The sequence below is a fragment of the Myotis nattereri genome, assembly GCF_964212035.1.
Source record: "Myotis nattereri genome assembly, chromosome: 3".
NCBI lineage: Eukaryota > Metazoa > Chordata > Mammalia > Chiroptera > Vespertilionidae > Myotis > Myotis nattereri.
The window spans coordinates 190,083,234-190,102,033 of record NC_138077.1 but is presented as its reverse complement, the minus strand read 5'-3'; the positions used below and the strand labels follow the sequence as shown (position 1 = coordinate 190,102,033).

Sequence of the window (18,800 nt, the reverse complement as noted above, 5' to 3'; positions counted from 1 at the left end):
GGCTCAGTTGGTTGGGCAATTTCCTATGTACCAAAATGTTGTGGATTCAATTCCTGGGCAGGGCACATTTTCAGGTTGTGGGCTCGATCCCTCGTAGGAGTTCGTGTAGGAGGCAGCCAATGCACATTTCACTTTCATGTCGATATTCAATATAAAAAAAAAAAAAAGCCCTGGCCAGTGTAGCTCAGTTGGTTGAGTGTTGTCCCATGCAATGAAAGGTAACTGGTTCAATTCCTGGTCATAACACATACCCAGGTTGTGGGTTTGGATGCAACCAATCAATGTTTCTCTCCCACATGGATGTTTTTCTCTCTCTTTCTCCCTTTTTCCTGTCTCAGCAGGAGTTACTCAGAGGACTGCTCAGTTGTAAACTCAATTTTCTTATGGAAAAGGAAGAAATGATTCAAAGGGTTGAACCAAGCCCACAGTGAAAAAGAACAACTCTCAGGCAATTGGATTAAGCTCTAATCAACATAGACTTGTTGGACTTCAGAATTGGCTCTGTTGTGTGTGCCTCCTACTTTCCCTCTCTTGGAAGGGGAATGACTATACAGATTATCCTGTGCCTTTTCCACCATTGTGTGTACAAAATATATAGGGGAGAGATAACTTGCCTCTTACAGTTCACAGATCTGCTATGTAGGGAAGGGTGTTAGGGAGAGACCAAATGAAGAGGTAAATTAAGAGGCTCTTAAAAATAGTCCAGGCAAGAGACAATAGTGATTTGGAGTAGATAGCAGTGGGAAGAGGAATAGGTGGTGAGATTCAGAATATATTTTGAAACTGGAGCCCACAGGCTTTGTTGATGGAAGTGGGACATGACAGAAAAAAGAGTTGAATATGACTCCCCAGTCTTTAGCTTGAAGAACAGAGTAAATGAATGTTTCCCTCAAAGCCTTTTGATTGTCTCATTTTCAGAGAAAATTTTTCAAGTGACCTACAATGCTGTACCCATTTTCTCACCTTTCACTTATCTACTCCTATCTAGTCTCTGCCTACTACCACTTTACAGAATTGCTATTGATAATATCACCAATGGCAACCATGTTTCTAAATCCAATGGACACTTTTCCATCCTCTTTTCATTTGATCACTATTGCATTTAGTACAGGTATCCACTGACATTCTGAAATATTTTCTTCCCTTGGCTTCCTTTCTTTTTTTAAAAAAATATATTTTATTGATTTTTTACAGAGATGAAGGGAGAGTGATAGAAAGTTAGAAACATCGATCAGCTGCCTCCTGCACACCTCCTACTGGGGCTGTGCCCGCAACCAAGGTACATGCCCTTGACCAGAATCAAACCTGGGACCTTTCAGTCCACAGGCCAACGCTCTATCTACTGAGCCAAACCAGTTAGGGCTCCCTTGGCTTTCATGATTTTCTGTTACCTCTCTGGTTGCTCCTTCTAACTATCCTTTTCTTTTCTTTTTTTAAAAATATATTCTATTGATTTTTTACAAAGAGGAGGGAGAGGGATAGAGAGTTAGAAACATTGATGAGAGAGAAATATCAATCAGCTGCCTCCTGCACACTCCCTACTGGGTATGTGCCCACAACCAAGGTACATGCCCTTGACTGGAATCGAACCTGGGACCCTTGAGTTTGCAGGCCGACACTCTATCCACTGAGCTAAACAGGTTAGGGCCTAACTATCCTTTTCTGGCTTCTCTTCCAACTACTATTAATGTAGCTCCTCAATAGCTCTGGCTGACCTTTTTCTGGTCTCATTTTATATTCTTTCAATCTTAGGACTCCTAAATCCACACCTCCTGGCCAGACTTGTCTTCAAAGCTCCAGTCCTAGGTCTACCTGCACATTCAGGAAATCTCACAGACACCTCAAACTGAACATGTCTAAAACTGAACTCATCACTTTTTCCCCTCAATCTTAGTCTTCCTCCAGTGTTCCCAGTCTCTATAAAGAAATACCGTCTCCCCAGCTGCTCAACCCAGAAAACTAATAGTCTACTTGACTACTCACACACTCTCATAAACAACCTAGTTCCTGTAATGTCCAACTCTTAGATCACTCACTCTCAAATCTGTCCATTTCTTTTTATCTACTGCTGTCCAAACCATTCGCATATCTTGCCAGGACATCTGCATCAGACCCTCACTCCTAACCCCACTGGCTTCTACCCCATGGCCAGAATGTTCTTGTTCAAACACAAATAGGACTGTGTACTTTCTCAGTTTAAAGTCTTTCAGTGATTTCCTAAAAGCCTTGGAATCTATATATATAAAAGGCTAATATGCTAAGTGTCTGACTAGTCGCTATGACGTGCACTGACCACCAGGGGTCAGACGCTCAATGCAGGAGCTGCCATGACGTGCACTGGCCATTTACAGAGAAATGGCACTGCGAACCTGGCACCCACAAAGCAACACTTGGCTTCCCCCAAGTGGGACACAGGCCCCGCCACCACTCCGGAGCCACAGCCCACCAAATCACAGCCGATGCTGCCAAGACCCCATGGTGCAAAATGCAGCCCACAGTCCAGCCCAGCCCAAAATGGTCACTGTGGGTGCTGGGTAATGATGTCATGTAGCAACATCCCGCTTCCTCTCCCTAGTGACGACTAGCCTCCTTGCAGTTTCTTCAGCCCAGGAACACGACTTGCTTTATAGCCAGATGCAAACATTTCACACTTTAACCAAATGTCTGTAAAGCGTTTTCCCGTGCCTCATCTCATTTGATCCTCACAGAAGTCCTGGAGTAGGTAGATAGGAGACTCGGTGGAATCCTATTTTCTGTTCATTAGCCAGAAAACAGATTTAGAAAGCTTAGAAACTTGAGCTGCCTGAAAAGAAGTAAGAAATGGTGGACCTTGAAAATGACTTCAGGTTTTCTCACTGTGCAGAATATAGTCAAACACTGCTGCAGTTAAATATTTTACCCTTTGTTCTCCCTGCATGATCTACAATAATAATCTGCTTCCTGTTGATATTTACTGCTGTGTTGCTGACAACTACCTGAAAGAGAATTTGGGGTGCTTCACTGACTGGGCTGGGAAAAGGTTTAGCTAAATCAGAAAGCAGATCTAATTAAGCAAGTTTATTCTATATATACTAGAGGCCCAATGCACGAAGATTCACGCAATAGGCCTTCCTTCCCCTGGCTGCCGGGGACTGGTTTTCCTCCAGCACCCGGAACCCGGAACCCAGACCTTTGGTCCAGCTGCAGTGGAGAAGCCAAGCCTCTTCAGTCTTCAGTCTTCACTCTGGCCGGAGCCTTCTGTCTTCGCTCTGTGCCTGCATATACAAATTAACCACCATCTTTGTTGGGTTAATTTGCATAGTCACTCTGATTGGCTGGTGGGTGTAGCGGAGTAACACCAATTTGCATGTTTCTCTTTTATTAGTGTAGGTAAAAGGCTAAGTTGACTTGTGCATGCACAATACATATAAAGCTCTTGCTGGCGCCAATCGCACACATGTGTTTCCATCTGTCATTGTTGATCATGAATTTGACTGACACTTCTATTACAGAGAAAGGGCAAATAGCAATATTAAAATATTTCTTCTAATTAATTTCCTTTAAATGTGCATGAATCCATGCACCGGGCCACTAATATATTATAGAATCCTTCATATAGTTTAAAAGAGCTTTGCAAGATCTGGACCCTGATGTCTCTTTCACTTCAATCTCTTATCACTTCCCTTTATTCTCTGTGTCCAGCCACACTGAACTTTTCTCAATCCCTTGAAACTGCTGATCTTTCTCTCACCTTTGGACCTGCACACTTTTTCTCTCTGCTCAAACAGCTCTTCTCCAATCTCTTTGTTTGACTAATCTTACTCATCCTTCAGGTCTCAGTTAAGAAAAATTTCCTCAGGGCAGCTTGCCCTAATCTCCCCAGATTGTCTGTTTACTGTTTCTTGAATCTTTAGAACAAGCATGTCAAACTCAAAGGCTAACAGGGACCAAATAAACAAGGTTTAAGTTTAGGTGGGCTGCAAATAAAACCAAAAGCTTCAATTTTCATGGAAACGTAGGTTTATTTCAATAGAGATATGCTGAATACAAAGGGCTGAAGTAAATAAGTAACCGTTAACATAAAATAATAGAGTATTTTAATAAAATTAATATTTTTTCTTGAACATTAACTTACCAGACACTGAATAACTGCACAAATTAATAAGCGTAACACAAATAAACCTATTTTTCTTATTCTCCAAAAGTGAAATATTTCCTCTTGCACACACCAAACAAGTCAGTCCAAGACTAATGACATGGCAATCAGCTGCTAAAATATTCACTGCTCGTATTAGTGGAGAGAAATGGTGTGCCTGTGAGTAAGGCACATAGGAAAATGAATGCAACATGATTATAGTAATGAGTCATTATGAGCATTGTAGTTCGTTATTAATAATTATGTATAACAGGATATTGTGAAAATTAAGTTATGAAATTTTTTTAAATATATATTTTATTGATTTTTTACAGAGAGGAAGGGAGAGAGATAGAGAGTCAGAAACATCGATGAGAGAGAAACATCGATCAGCTGCCTCCTGCACATCTCCCACTGGGGATGTGCCCGCAACCCAGGTACATGCCCTTGACCGGAATCGAACCCGGGACCTTTCAGTCCACAGGCTGATGCTCTATCCACTGAGCCAAACCGGTTTCGGCAAGTTATGAAATTTTTAAATTTTTATTAAAACGTTTCTTGCATACTGTTATTTTGGCTGAGCTGCAAAAATATTCATTGTGGGCTGCAAATTTGGCATGCTTGCTTTAGAACATCTCTTTGTCCATTTAGCCGTCACTTGTGGTTAGTGAGGAAAGGAGAGGGATAGAGAGATAGAAACATCAATGTTGAGAGAGAATCATCAATTGGCTGCCTCCTGCATGCCCCATACTGGGGATCGAGTCCACAACCAGGGCATATGACCTGATCAGGTATTGAACCGTGACCACCTGGTTCATAGGCCGGTGCTCAACCACTGTGCCACGCTGGCCGGGGCTGCTTGTGATTCTTATAATTATTTAGTGGAATATGTTTCATGTTGTCTTCCCCACTAGAGTAATTTCATGACATTCTGTACCTATTTTATTCACCTTTATATCCACAGTGCCCGGTAGTGCCTGGCATGTAGTTAGATGTTCACTAAGTATTTCTGGACTGGCTGACAATCAGGGAAGGTCCAAGTAGCACTGGCCTCAGGCAAAGGCTATAATTACCTAAGGCTACACCCCCATCCCTTTCCTCCCTTAAGGAAATTTGTAAGGGCCAGGGGAAATGCAAACACCGGATGACTTCCTGCACTGTCTAGTACAAAATGAAAGAATATTCATCACAGTTTTACTTATTAGAGTGAAAAAATAGAAAAAAAAAATCCAACATCTCCCAAATGTGCAACAATGTGGAAATGGCTACATATATTACTTCAGTAGTTTAAAAGTATTGTCTAATATAGTTAATACTTATTTTTCAAATTGAACTTTCATGGGGCTCAATATCTAAAATGCATTAAAATTGTGCTATTTTATTTCCTTTCCCCTTGCTCCTCCCTTTCTCCTCAAATCTTGAAGGCTTTCCAGTTTCTGGTTTTACTCTCTCTTCTCTCTCTCTCTCTTTCTCTTTCTCTTTAAAAATATTATTTTAGAGAGGTGGGGGGAGAGAAGGAGAGAGACAGAGAGAAACATTGATCAGGTGCCTTCTGCACACCCCCTACTGGGGACCAAGCCCACAATTGATCAGGAATGGAACAAAAAAACTCTTTCAGTGCATGAGACAATGCTCAACCAATTAAGCCCCACCAGCCAGGGTCATTCTCTCTTTTAAAGCCAGGACATTGTTTCTGCTTAGGGTTCCATGAGACACTCCCAAATGGTCTGTTGTGTTGTTGTTAAGCTGGTTCAAGTTGGTTTTCTGTTAATTGTAATTAAAAACAAAAAAACGTAAATAATACTGTTGCAGTTTGAGATTTACTTATGTAATGGAAAAAGAATTGGCTTTGGAGTCAAAACTGATTTTAAATCTAGGTCCTGACTTTGAGCAAGTTAACCATTTTTAACTCAATTTTCTCATCTGCAAAGGGAATTATACTTAACTTTTGCAAATATTAAAAAATACAAATAGCCAGAACCGGTTTGGCTCAGTGGCTAGAGCGTCGGCCTGCGGACTCAAGGGTCCTGGGTTCGGTTCCGGTCAGGGGCATGTACCTTGGTTGTGGGCACATCCCCAGTGGGGGGCATGCGGGAAGCAGCTGATCGATGTTTCTCTCTCATTGATGTTTCTAGCTCTCTATCCCTCTCCCTTCCTCTCTGTAAAAAATCAATAAAATATATTTTTAAAAAATACAAATATATTCAAAGAATTGATATTGAGTAGGCTCTCAACAAGTATATCAATAACATTAAAGTCTTACTAGAAGTCGCTCTTAACCCCTCCAACTTGAAGAAGTGAATAACTGGATTCAGGGTAGCCAAAACTAGCAAGGCTGCCATCTTGTGGTGATTTACTGACATACTGTCCAAAGTCATTTAATATATTTGAAGCAAGATACTCAAGAACATAAAGCTACATGAAAGGATGGCAGACATACCAGAGAGCCATTGGAATGAAGATAATAACTAAAGATACAGGATAAAGGTAATTCATCATTGGAAAGCACAAGAAATAAAGAACCTAAGACTGAACTTTTAGGAACTGTAACATGCAGTAGAGAAGTCAGAGGAAGAAACAAAAGAAGTGATTGATGAAGAAGGAGAAGTAAATAAGTACTTTAGTGTATCACTCAAGCCAGGGTTGACATATATATTTATGTTGATAGCTAACCTGATCCTGTTTTTTGTTTTTCAATACTTCAACAGCCATTACAAAAGCCAACCCAAGGGGGGAAAAAAAGCCAACCAACACCATCTATACTTCTACACTAATAAAAGAGAAACATGCAAATTGGTATCACTCCACTACACCCACCAGCCAATCAGGATGAGTATGCAAATTAACCCAACAAAGATGGCAGCTAATTTGCATATGCAGGCACAGAGCGAAGACTGAAGAAGACTGAAGACTGAAGAGGCTTGGCTTCTCCGCTGCGGCCGGAGCGAAGGCCTGGGTCCTGGGTGCCGGAAGAAAACCAGTGCCGGCAGCCAGGGGAAGGAAGGCCTATTGCACGAATCTCTTTGTGCAACGGGCCTCTAGTAATTATTATAATACCACTAGAGGCCTGGTGCACGGAATTCATAGAAGGGGCTCAGCCCTTGCAGCTGCGGCAGCTTGCCTCGGCCCTCACAGCCCTGGCTTCATCCAGAAGGACATCCAGAAGGTCATTTGGCTGTTTAGTCCAATTAGCATATTATGCTTTTATTATTATATTGCCCAGGCTATTCAAATACTATCGTTCCTCTTAAATCAATGTTTCACCTTCCTTCTATATCTTATTACAATATACCACTAGTAAGAATTTTACTAATTATGAGATTACTGTATGTCAAGGGTTATCATCACTCCATTTACCACCAACAATGGGATTCTCATTGCTGTCTGATCCAATTCCAGAATCCCATCCTGAGACTTTTATTTCTAAGGTCACACCCACCATCAAATCTTTTAGACTTAATTTCCCCCAAAAGTATAGCCTGAGACAAGGGCATGAAATAGGTTTTTTTGTTTGTTTTCAGAAGTGATCCCATGGAACATGAGTCAAAGAAGGGAAGAGTAAAACAGGAAAGTCAGGCCAAGGATGAGGGATAGGAGGTCACTGCTTTGGACACACGGGGTTCTATTCCCCTGGAAATATTCTGAGGCCATGTAGAATGTGTTTTTCAATTGTCCAACCAAGGGAAGGAAGAGAGAAGTATTCATTCACTGGCTCCTGCCTTCATTGGTGAAGGATTAACTCCCTTGCACTTTCGAGAGTTAGCACTTTCAGGAGCACTTCTGGAGCCAGACGGTCACCGTGAAGTTCAACCCCTTCATGACCTCGGAACGCAGCAAAAACCGCAAACGCCACTTCAATGCCCCCTCGCAGAAGCGCCGCAAGATCATGTCTTCCCTGCTCTCCAAGGAGCTGCGGCAGAAGTACAACGTCCGCTCCATGCCCACCCGCAAGGACGACGACGAGGTCCAGGTGGTTCGAGGACACTACAAAGGTCAGCAAATCGGCAAGGTGATCCAGGTGTACAGAAAGAAATACGTCATCTACATCGAGCGTGTGCAGCGTGAGAAGGCTAACGGCACAACTGTCCACGTGGGCATTCACCCCAGCAAGGTGGTTATCACCAGGCTAAAACTGGACAAAGATCGGAAAAAAATTCTTGAACACAAAGCCAAATCGGAAAAGAGGAAGCCAAATATAATGAAGAACTTATTGAGAAAATGCAGGATTAAATGTAACCTGTTGTGTAACCACAGTTTAGCTAGGTTTTTAGCCTAGTGTGTATTCCTTTAAAATTGTTCAAGATGTCTCTGGAATATTTTGTTTCCTTGCTGGTTTGTTATTGATATGTGGCTCAGTATATCTATTGTTGCTGTTTGGATTAATTTTATGAATAAAAATTGGAAATGTTAAAAAAAAAAGAGCACTTTCAAGATGACACAAGGGTCACATGGCTGTGTAAATTCCCATGGGCATCCTATGAGGCTAATTCCATGAGAGAAGCCCTGAGGCAGAAAACAAGAGATATTTGGAGAAAGCAGTTGAACTTTTGGGCTGTCAGGTCATACCTGCATGCACCTGATAGCCACAGAAATGGCTGGAGTAGAAAGGTGGCCAGCAGAAGTAAGAGACAACAACTTGCAGGATAGAAAAGTAGCCTATAGGATGCACTATAAGTTCTGAACCAGGAACCAATGTGTGGTGGTGTTTTACTCATAGCCAGAATAGATGGATCCCGGAAGAAAAAGGGTAAATGTGGAGTGGCAATTCTATTATACTTAATTGACTACTTTTATTTATTTTATTTTTATTTATTTATTTTTTGAGAACCAAATTTTTTTTTTTAATTAAATCTTTATTGTTCAGATTATTGCAGTTGTTCCTCTTTTTCCCCCCATAGGTCCCCTCCACCCGGTTCCCACCCCACCTTCCACCCTCAGCCCCCGCCCCCACTGTCCTCATCGATAGGTGCACGATTTTTGTCCAGTCTCTTCCCGCATCCCCCACACCCCTTTCCCCGCCAAGAATAGTCAGTCCACTCCCTTTCTATGCCCCTGATTCTATTATAATCACCAGTTTATTCTGTTCATCAGATTATTTATTCACTTGATTTTTAGATTCACTTGTTGTTGTTCATAATTTGTATCTTTACCTTTTTCTTCTTCTTCCTCTTCTTAAAGGATACCTTTCAGCATTTCATATAATACTGGTTTGGTGGTGATGAACTCCATTAGCTTTTTCTTATCTGTAAAGCTCTTTATCTGACCTTCAATCCTGAATGATAGCTTTGCTGGATAAAGTAATCTTGGTTGTAGATTCTTGGCATTCATCACTTTGAATATTTCTTGCCACTCCCTTCTGGCCTGCAAAGTTTCTGTTGAGAAATCAACTGACAGTCGTATGGGTACTCCCTTGTATGTAACTGACTGTCTTTCTCTTGCTGCTTTTAAGATTCTCTCTTTGTCTTTTGCTCTTGGCATTTTAATTATGACGTGTCTTGGTGTGGTCCTCTTTGGATTCCTTTTGTTTGGGGTTCTCTGCGCTTCCTGGACTTGTAAGTCTATTTCTTTCACCAGGTAGGGGAAGTTTTCTGTCATTATTTCTTCAAAGAGGTTTTCAATATCTTGCTCTCTCTCTTCTTCTGGCACCCCTATAATTCGGATGTTGGTACGCTTGAAGCTGTCCCAGAGGCTCCTTACACTATCTTCGCATTTTTGGATTCTTTTTTCATTTTGCTTTTCCGGTTGGGTGTTTTTTGCTTCTTCGTATTTCAAATCTTTGACTTGATTCTTGCGATCCTCTAGTCTGCTGTTGGAACTCTGCATAATATCCTTTATTTCAGTCAGTGTATGCTTAATTTCTAGTTGGTCCTTTATCATAACCTCGAGGGTCTCACTAGATTTCTTGAGGGTCTCACTACATTTATCGGCGGTTTCTAGAAAATTCTTGAAAAATCTTAAAAGTGTGGTTTTGAACTCTATATCCAGTTGTTTGCTTTCCTCCATTTCTGTCATTTGTGACCTGTTTCTTTGTCTCCGCATTTTTTATGCTTCCCTGTGTTGGTAGAGTGGCTTTGTGTGCTAGGTGTCCTATAGGGCCCAGTGGCTCAGCCTCCCCAATTACCTGAGGTGGACACTCTTGGTGCACCCCTTTGTGGGCTTTGTGCACAGTCTTGTTGTAGTTAAGCCTTGATTGTTGTAGGTATCACTGGGAGGAACTGACCTCCAGGCCAATTGGCTATGAGAATCAGCTGTGTCTACGGTGGGAGAACTTCTGTGCTGAAGACACCCTTATGAGGTAAGATTTGCTTCAGTGGGGCTTTGGTGCTCACTGAGTCTGCCCCCTGAGTGTGTCCCTTATGGATCTGAGGAGTTGTAATTGGATGGTCCCACTTTGACCACTGGGTACACTGGCTCTTGGATCTCTGAGGAGGTGCTAATTTAGCCACTGCCTGAGGCTACCCAGCAGGAGCTACGAAGAGATCTGCAGATTCCCCTTCCTTGTTTGGGGTTTGGAGGTGCCCAGATGAGGCCCAGCTGTGAAGCAATGCAAGCTGTTGTGGGGCCTTGGGCCTTCTCTTGGAAGTTCTGGGTCTGTCTGGCCCAGCTGCAGTTTTGTTAGGTAATTTTCAGATTACAAAGGGTCAGGGCATTCATATGCAAAAGCCTCTGCCACAGCTTGGGTGGGGCAGGGTCTCAGGGAATCAACAGGGGGGGAGCAAACAGCTATGGCCGATCCTCAGCCCTGCCCTAAGGGGCCCTGAGTCTCAGTGTCCTGGTAATTGCTGCAAGCACCTTTGAGAGAAAGCCGCCCTCAAGTTCCGAGTTCTGCCAGATAGTCCAGTTTCTCCCCATATGAGTCTAGGTCCCCAGAGACTCACCCAGAACTGGAGTTCAGAGCAGTTGGGGGCTTGTGATTCCCTCCTGATTCAAAAAGACAGCCGCGCCCTCAGTTGCCAGCCCTTGCCACGTGCGCCTCCGTACCTCTGCGCTTTACTTCCACGCCTCCTCTGAGTCTCAGTGTGCTTTTCTCTTTCCTTCTAGTTGTAGAATTTCCACTCAGCCAGCCTTCCTGTGGTTCTGGATGATGTCTGCTTTGTCTTTTAGTTGTATTTTTGAATTTGTTGTCTTAATTGACTACTTTTAAATGTTTATCTTAGTGTCTTTGTGATTCTGAACATGGCTAATCATGTTTTATTATCTTCTACTAGAGGACATGTAAATAGTTTCATTGGATTGGAAACTAAGGATGGCAGTTGACAATTTGGGCTTGTTATTTACCAATTTGGGCTTTCATGCCAGTAGGTGAATAGATTTAAAAGACAAAGGTGAATTCAGTGGTGTGCTAGAGCCAGCTCACATAGGCTTACAAGAGTCAGTTACGTGCTTGTATTAGTTTCCTATTGTTTCTATAACAAATTACCCCAATTTAGTGCTTAAGACAACACAAATTTATTACCTTACAGTTGTGCAGATCATCAGAAATCCAAACTGAGCTAAAATCACGGTATCAACACAGCTGTGTTCCTTTTAAAGGCTCTAGGTGAAAATCTGTTCCTTGCCTTTTGCAGTTAGGGGCTGCCCACATTCCTTGGTCATATCACAAAGACTTCTACTTTCACTGTTACATTTATTTTTTAAAAATATGTTTTTATTAATTTCAGAGAGGAAGGGAGGAGACAGAGATAGAAACATCAATGATAAGAGAGAATCATTGATTGGCTGCCTCCTGCAGACCCTATATTGGGGATCAAGCCCACAGCCCAGGCATATGCCCTGACCAGGAACAGAATCGTGACCTCCTGGTTCACACAGGTCATCGTTCAACCACTGAGTCACGTCAGCTGGGCTTACATCTCTTTTTCTGCCTCTGCCTCTCCTGCTTCCTTCTTTCCCTTATAAGGATACATGTGACTGCACTGGGCCCACCTGGATAATGCAGGATAATCTGCCCATCTCAAAATCCTTAATTTAATTATATATGCAAAGTCCTTTTGCCATGTAAAATAGCATATTCACAGGTTCCAGAGATTGGGATATGGACATCACTGGGGGACCATTATTTCACCCACTACAGTGCATTTTTCTCAACTCTATATTCAGTGACATAACATTGGTTGTTTAAAATTGGCCCTGGAGGTAATATTTACACTGTAGAAATTGGAAAATTCTTCAAATCAGGGATATTATCGCTGGAGAGCTTATTGTTAAACTTTACCTATCTCTGATTGTGATGATTGACTGGGATGAATGAGCCTATTATCAAGGCAAAAGAATTTTCATAATAGAGGAAGAGAGGATTATGGATATAATCCAGAGGATACCTAGGGTACCTCCTATTCTTGCCATGTTTAGTGAAAACAATTATGGGAATATCATACAGGCAGCACCACCAAAGTCTCTAGTCCCCCAAGAAAAAAGGTTTGGGTCACCTCTAGAAAACTTACTTATATGATTAAGTTCTAGTTAATGCAATGTAAGTGGAAGTGATATATGCCACTTCTGGATCAGGGCCTTTAAAACAGTAGCATGTCTCCTTCATGCCCTCTTCTCTTCCCATCACTATGACCCTGAGGAACTGAGGTGCTGGTTGAAGACCAAGAGAGTATGGAATGGGTAGTAGATATGTGAAGTCAAGACTATCAACCAAGGCCAGGCAATCAGGTACAGAAAGGTTTCTGGCCATGTCAGTTCAACAGTTACATACTATATTTAATTTTCTCCTCCTTTCCTCCCCCCACCTCATATATGTAGAATGTGGTATATCGTGGTGGTTGACTATATATATATATATATATATATATATATATATATATATATATTATTGATTTTTTACAGAGAGGAAGGGAGAGGGATAGAGAGAAACATCGATGAGAGAGAAACATCAATCAGCTGCCTCCTGTACACTCTCCAGAGAGGATGTGCTCGCAACCAAGGTACATGCCCTTGACCGGAATTGAACCTGGGACCCTTGAGTCCGCAGGCTGACACTCTATCCACTGAGCCAAACCGGTTAGGGCTGTGGTGGTTGACTTTAAAGTTCAATCCATATACTGAAGAACATTGAAGCAGGATCATTATGGAACTGAAGGAAGAATGAACATTATTCAGCACTCCTGGACCTGAAGCTACATGATGTAATTAATGAGACTTCGGTTGATTCCTGTTTGGGAGTGGGGAATAAATGTAATGATGATATTTCAGGCGATAAAAGGTAGGTTATTTTAGTTAAGAGTCTTGTTTTGTTTCATTTTTTGAAGTGGAAGTATAGAAAGAAGGGTATATGTTGATGTTGCGCTGTCCCAGGGGTTTATTAATGTGGACTTGTATCATTCTTATTGGACACTCAGCATCTGCAGCCCCTTCATATATTTGGGCAATATCCCAAACAGAGAGAGAGTGCACACCTTATACTATCAAAGCTGACCATGCTCACTGTCACTTTCCTAGCATCACAGACCCAGCCAATCCTATCCTCTGTTTAGTTTGGGTTCCCTGAGACAAGTGAAGTGGGGAAGAGAGAAAAGTCAATACAGGGTTCATTAATGAGCAGGTTACTTCTGTGGACAACTGGGGGCTCAGTTCCTATGGGGACTTTCAGAAACAGTGTGAAATGAACACGTTGGAAATGTCCCTCTGAGGGAAAGGAAGCTGCAGTATTTGTTGACTATTGTTTCTGGCTATGAGACAGAAAGCAGGGTATGCTTTATGGAGTTTGGCTCAGTGAATAGAGCATCAGCCTGCGGACTAAAGGCTCTTGGGTTTGATTCCGGTCAAGGCCACATTACTGGGTTGTGGGCTCGATCCCCAGTAGGGGCCATGCTGGAGGCAGCAGCCGATCAATGATTCTCTCTCATAATTGATGTATTGATGTTTCTATCTCTTTCTACCTCTCCCTTCCTCTCTGAAATCAATAAAAAAATATTTTAAAAAAGAATAAGTCAAATGGAATCACAGAGATATCAACTCATATTACTGAGCCAGTAAAACTGCCCATTTCCATTCTTCCTGTATATGAAAAAAAAACCCACTTTGTTTTAAATGTTTCCACAGTCAAGTTTTCTGTTATCTGTCGCAAAAAGCATTCAAATTCCTAACTGATTTATCTAGTCTTACTTGCAGCCAAGGGCACAGGCCACAACTTGGAATCAAAAGGTAATGATATAAAGAATAGACACTGTGGGCAACCTTTCTTGTGATGGGATAGTAGTGGCAGTGGTTATGGTGGCACCATCCATTGTGTTGATACTTCAGACTTTATTTTGCTTCTTGGTGGTCTTCACCAGGGACATAGACAATAGACTCTCTGTATTGAATAATTGTTACTACTCATTGAGTCAATGATTTTTGTAAATTTTCTCTCTTAATCACCATATCAGCCATTCAAGATGGATATTAATATCCACTGACCTGACCAAGATTTCAAAATTAGCAAGTGGCAGAGTTGGGATGCAGGTTCAGGTCAGAGTGACACCAAATCCAGATCTTAACCACTACATTATAGTGCCAATATTTATTTTGCCAACTTGTAATTTTTGGACTTGAGAACCTAACTCAGGCTGGATCCTAGGGCTACCCTAAGAGGGGAAGAAAGATGGGCTTGCATCTTTGTCTGTCATCAGCCCCTTCTGGCAGGGGGAGAGAGGATCCGCCCAAATGCAGACAGGCTCTGAGCCAGGCAGCACAGATGCAGGCAATCCTCTGAGCCACGTCGGGAAACATTCCAGATAAACCGGGAAACATTCCAGATAAACCGCTAGACTTCTGTGTCTGAAATGCTGAGAGATAAGAATCTTGGAGACAAAGATAAGAATCTCAGAGACAAAGCTATTCCGCAGGCTTAGAAATGTGCTGAAATCTAGGCAAAATGAGAAAATGGCAAAGTACATGAAGACAGGGCATGTGTGAGAATCAATCAACTCTGTTGTCAATTCTTTTTTTTTAAAATAGATTTCAGAGAGGAAGGGAAAGGGAAAGGGATATAGAAACACCAATGATGAGAGATAATCATCGATTGGCTGCCTCCTACACACCCCACACTGGAGATCAAGCCTGCAACCTGGGCATGTGCCCTGACTGGGAAATGAACCGTGACCTCCTAGTTCACAGGTCGGCACTCAACCATTGAGCCACACTGGCCAAGCATCTGTTGTCATTTCTTGTTTGCAAAATGATTAACTGCACTCCTTTCTTTCTTTCTCTTCCCAAGACTGGATTTGTAAGTCTAAGGCTCAAAACCCTAAAATACGAATCCAGTCTTCCTCTCACCTTCCATTCACCCATGCTCCAAGTCTCAGAGCCACCTTGGCCCCTCCATCCTTTTCATTTAGTTAACATTTTCCATAAATATCTATTGAGTATCATTTTTGAGCCAGAGAGGCAAGGACTCTCACTTCAAGGTACTTACAGAGAAAGAAGACATTACAAGATAATTGCACAAATAATTAATTAAGATTGTGAGACCTGCCAGGAAGGAAAAGTAGTATTCAATGGGAGTATATCCCTGGGGAACTAGATCTAGACTGAAGGCTCAGTCAAATCATTCTCTTTCCATTTGTCTTACTCCTTATCCTCCTCCTCCTCACTGCTCCCTTTATAAGAATGGTGTCTTTTGCATTGTCCCTTCCCCTGCATCCCCCTACCATAGCCTTGATTCAGGCCCTTGATACATTTTTGTATCTGTCTTCTAACAGGTTTCTCTACCCCCCCCCCTTTTTAATATGTTCTTATTGATTTCAGAGAGAGGGAGAGAGAGAGAGAGAGAGACATAGACTCATCATTTGGTTGCCTCCTGCATGTTCCCTACTGGGGATCAAGCCTGCAACCAGGGCATGTACCCTGACTGGTAATCAAACCATGACCTCCTGTTTCATGGGTCGACACTCAACCACTGACCCACACCAGCCGAGCTCCCAACCCCTTTTTTTGCCCACTCAAGTCCATGCTTTGCATCACAGCTAGAGTTATATTTCTAAGTGAAATACGACCAGCTCTTCCTTGCTTTCACATTAAGGTTTTACCTCTCTTGCCTGGCACATTGCTCAACCTCTTTTTTTTTTTTTTCTTTATCTCCAATTTCTACAGGAAGCTCTCACGTCAGCCATCTCCACTATTATTTACTCATGTTTGCTCTGCAGTGTTCTTCCCATTTACCTCAGCTCAGTAAATGACTATTCTGAATTCAAGGGTCTCACTGAGCACGTGCTTGATGAGAGCCCACCATGGATGAGGCACTGCGTAAGATCAGTGAAGAAGAAAAAGCTGGAAGCCAGTAGTCAGCCCTTGTTCTGATGACTACTCCAGATGTAATACCTGTTTCCACAATAGACTGTAAGCTCCATTAGGGCAGTGAGAGGATCTGAATTATCCACTGCTGTGACTCTAGTTGTGCCTGGTACAAAGTAGCAGGGTGCCTAGCACAGAGGAAAAAGTCAATAATTTTTTTCCTGTGTATAAATAAATGAATGAATAAATAAAAGTGACAAACACTCTTAAATTGCCTCCCACTAGAATTGTAAATGCACATGTTTAGAGTCCTTAAAAGATTAGAAGTGTCCTAGGGGGAGGGGTTGTGCCTTACTCATGCGTGCACTCTTTACAAAAAAAATCACTTTTATAGAGTGGTTTCACATAGGTTATTTACTGCCTGTTTCACATTACAACCTTACGAAATTTTTTAAAAGATTTTTTAAAATTGATTTTACAGAGAGAGGTGGGGAAAGAGAGAGAAAGAGAGAGAGAGAGAGAGAGAGAGAGAGAGAGAGAGAGAGAAATATCAATGTGAAAGTGATACAATGATCGGCTGCCTCCTGCACGCTCCCTACAAAGGATCAAGCCTGCAACCAGCATGTGCCCTGACCAGGAATTGAACCCGCAACCTTTTGGTGCACAGGATGAGCCCAACCAACTGAGCCACACCAGACAGGGCAACCTTATAAATTATTGTCTCAATTTTACAGATGGAGAAACTTCCTTCCTTCCTTTCTTCCTTCTCCTTCCTGATTCCTCATCTCTCCTTTTCCTCTAGGGTGCGTATGTGGTCTAGGTATTTCCTGTCTTTAATTGAGAAAGAAATTTAGAAGGGCTAAATGTAAAGGTGATTACAATGAGAGCCAGGGAGGCTATTTGCCCTAGGTTGCACATATATGAAGCACTCAAATACAACCTTTTGATGTTACATCTGAATAAAGTCAAAGTCTGTGTGTGTGCTTGTGTTTTCTTGTTAAATGTAAAAATGTACAATTTTTGTACAATATTTTGTCTTGCCATTTTTCTTGTAAACATACTAGGAGTCATAAAATTGGGAAGAGGCCCAAGTTCAAAGAAATTAGGTAACCTGATAAAAGTCTGGCCCCTACTTAAGGGCCTAAGCCAGGACTAAAACCCAGGATGTCTCCTCCTCCAGAGAAGCAACACTGCCTCCACACTGCCCCAGATGATTTCAGTTTGGTCTCTATATGGAGGTCAAGGGATTTAAAGTCAGGTAGATGTGTTCCTTTCAAAGGTAAAACAGTTACTTTGCAACCTTGGCAAATAATTCAGCTTCCTCATTTTAAAACGGAAGGCTATAATGGTACCTACCGCAGCGTGTTCCTATTAGGATTAAATGAAAATGCATGCACTTGAAGTATTCAGTGCAGGCCTGGCATGTAGTCAGCGCGTAATAAATGGTAGTTCTTATTATAAGAGCTGCATTTGTGGAATGAATGACTGGCATATAACGCCTGCATTCAACTTGAAGCTTGGAACTACCACAGTCGCTCAATTGAAGGGACAGGAACTATATAGCCAATTTTTGCTGGAAATAAATCTTTGTGGGAGGATAATCAATAGTTGGAAAATGTGAGCCTTGAGGCATCAAAGCTCTGATCCCCAGGTCCGAGCCAGGAAGACAAGCCTCCCCGGCGGGCTGCAGCGCCGCGCAGAACCTCCCCTGAACTGAGTGGCAGCGGGCGGGGCACGCCCAGCCCGGGGTGAGGCTGCTTCAGAAGCCGGGTTTTAGTGGAGTGGAGCAAGCAGTATCTCTTCTAATTCCGCTCATCTTAGTCTCGGAAACCACACCCTGGGGGCTTGGAGGAAGGACTCCAAACCCGCGGGGCGGAGGCTTCCGCGAGGCCCCAGACCTGACCATCTATGGTCACAGAGCGCACCGAACTAACAGGAAGTGGGGCGAGCTTCCACCTTCCCAGTCGGGGCAGAGCGAGCGAGGCCGCGGCGGGCACGCCCAGAAGCCCGGGGCTGAGCCCACGCGCCCTCGTCCACCCTCTCCTCACACCCAGCCTCTGCAGGTCCACCCAGAACACTGCCCAAGGCCAACGTCACAAACGGGGAAACCGAGGTATACACGCCCCGAGAGAGGCGGAGCTTAGCCTTCATCGCCTCGCATAGTTGATGGCCGCCGAGAACTCCGCCCCTCAGAAAAACTACCCCTTGGTCCCTCCAAGACCCCTTCTGGACGGTTGTGAAAAGGGAGCGGCCGTTGCCATTGAGTCCGTACCGGTAGGAGCATTAGCCACTTACCTGTCCTCCTTCTCTGGAGGTGGAGCTTAGCCAGCAATTTCATCCCTTCATTGGTCCCGGCGCCTGCGGCCCCACAGTTAGATGGAGGCGTGGCCAGATAGGACACGCCCTTCGGGGGGGTCGCTCCCGCCCTGGGGGCGGGGTTGTTATGCCTGTGCGCTCCTGGCTG

General features: G+C 43.0%; 1 long non-coding RNA gene and 1 pseudogene across 2 annotated transcripts in view; one reads left to right on the top strand and one right to left on the bottom strand.

Moving 5' to 3' along the window:
- LOC308515261 overlaps positions 1-18,714 on the bottom strand; it is an 85,432-nt gene extending 66,718 nt beyond the window's left edge. Inside the window, exon 1 of the long non-coding RNA XR_013995649.1 lies at positions 18,632-18,714. This is a non-coding gene — a long non-coding RNA (uncharacterized lncRNA). The remainder of the gene's footprint in view (positions 1-18,631) is intronic.
- On the top strand, positions 7,908-8,344 carry LOC308516941 (ribosomal protein uL24-like; annotated as a pseudogene). Its single transcript has one exon. The product of its transcript is annotated as a ribosomal protein uL24-like (transcript).
- Positions 18,715-18,800: the final 86 nt, after the last annotated feature.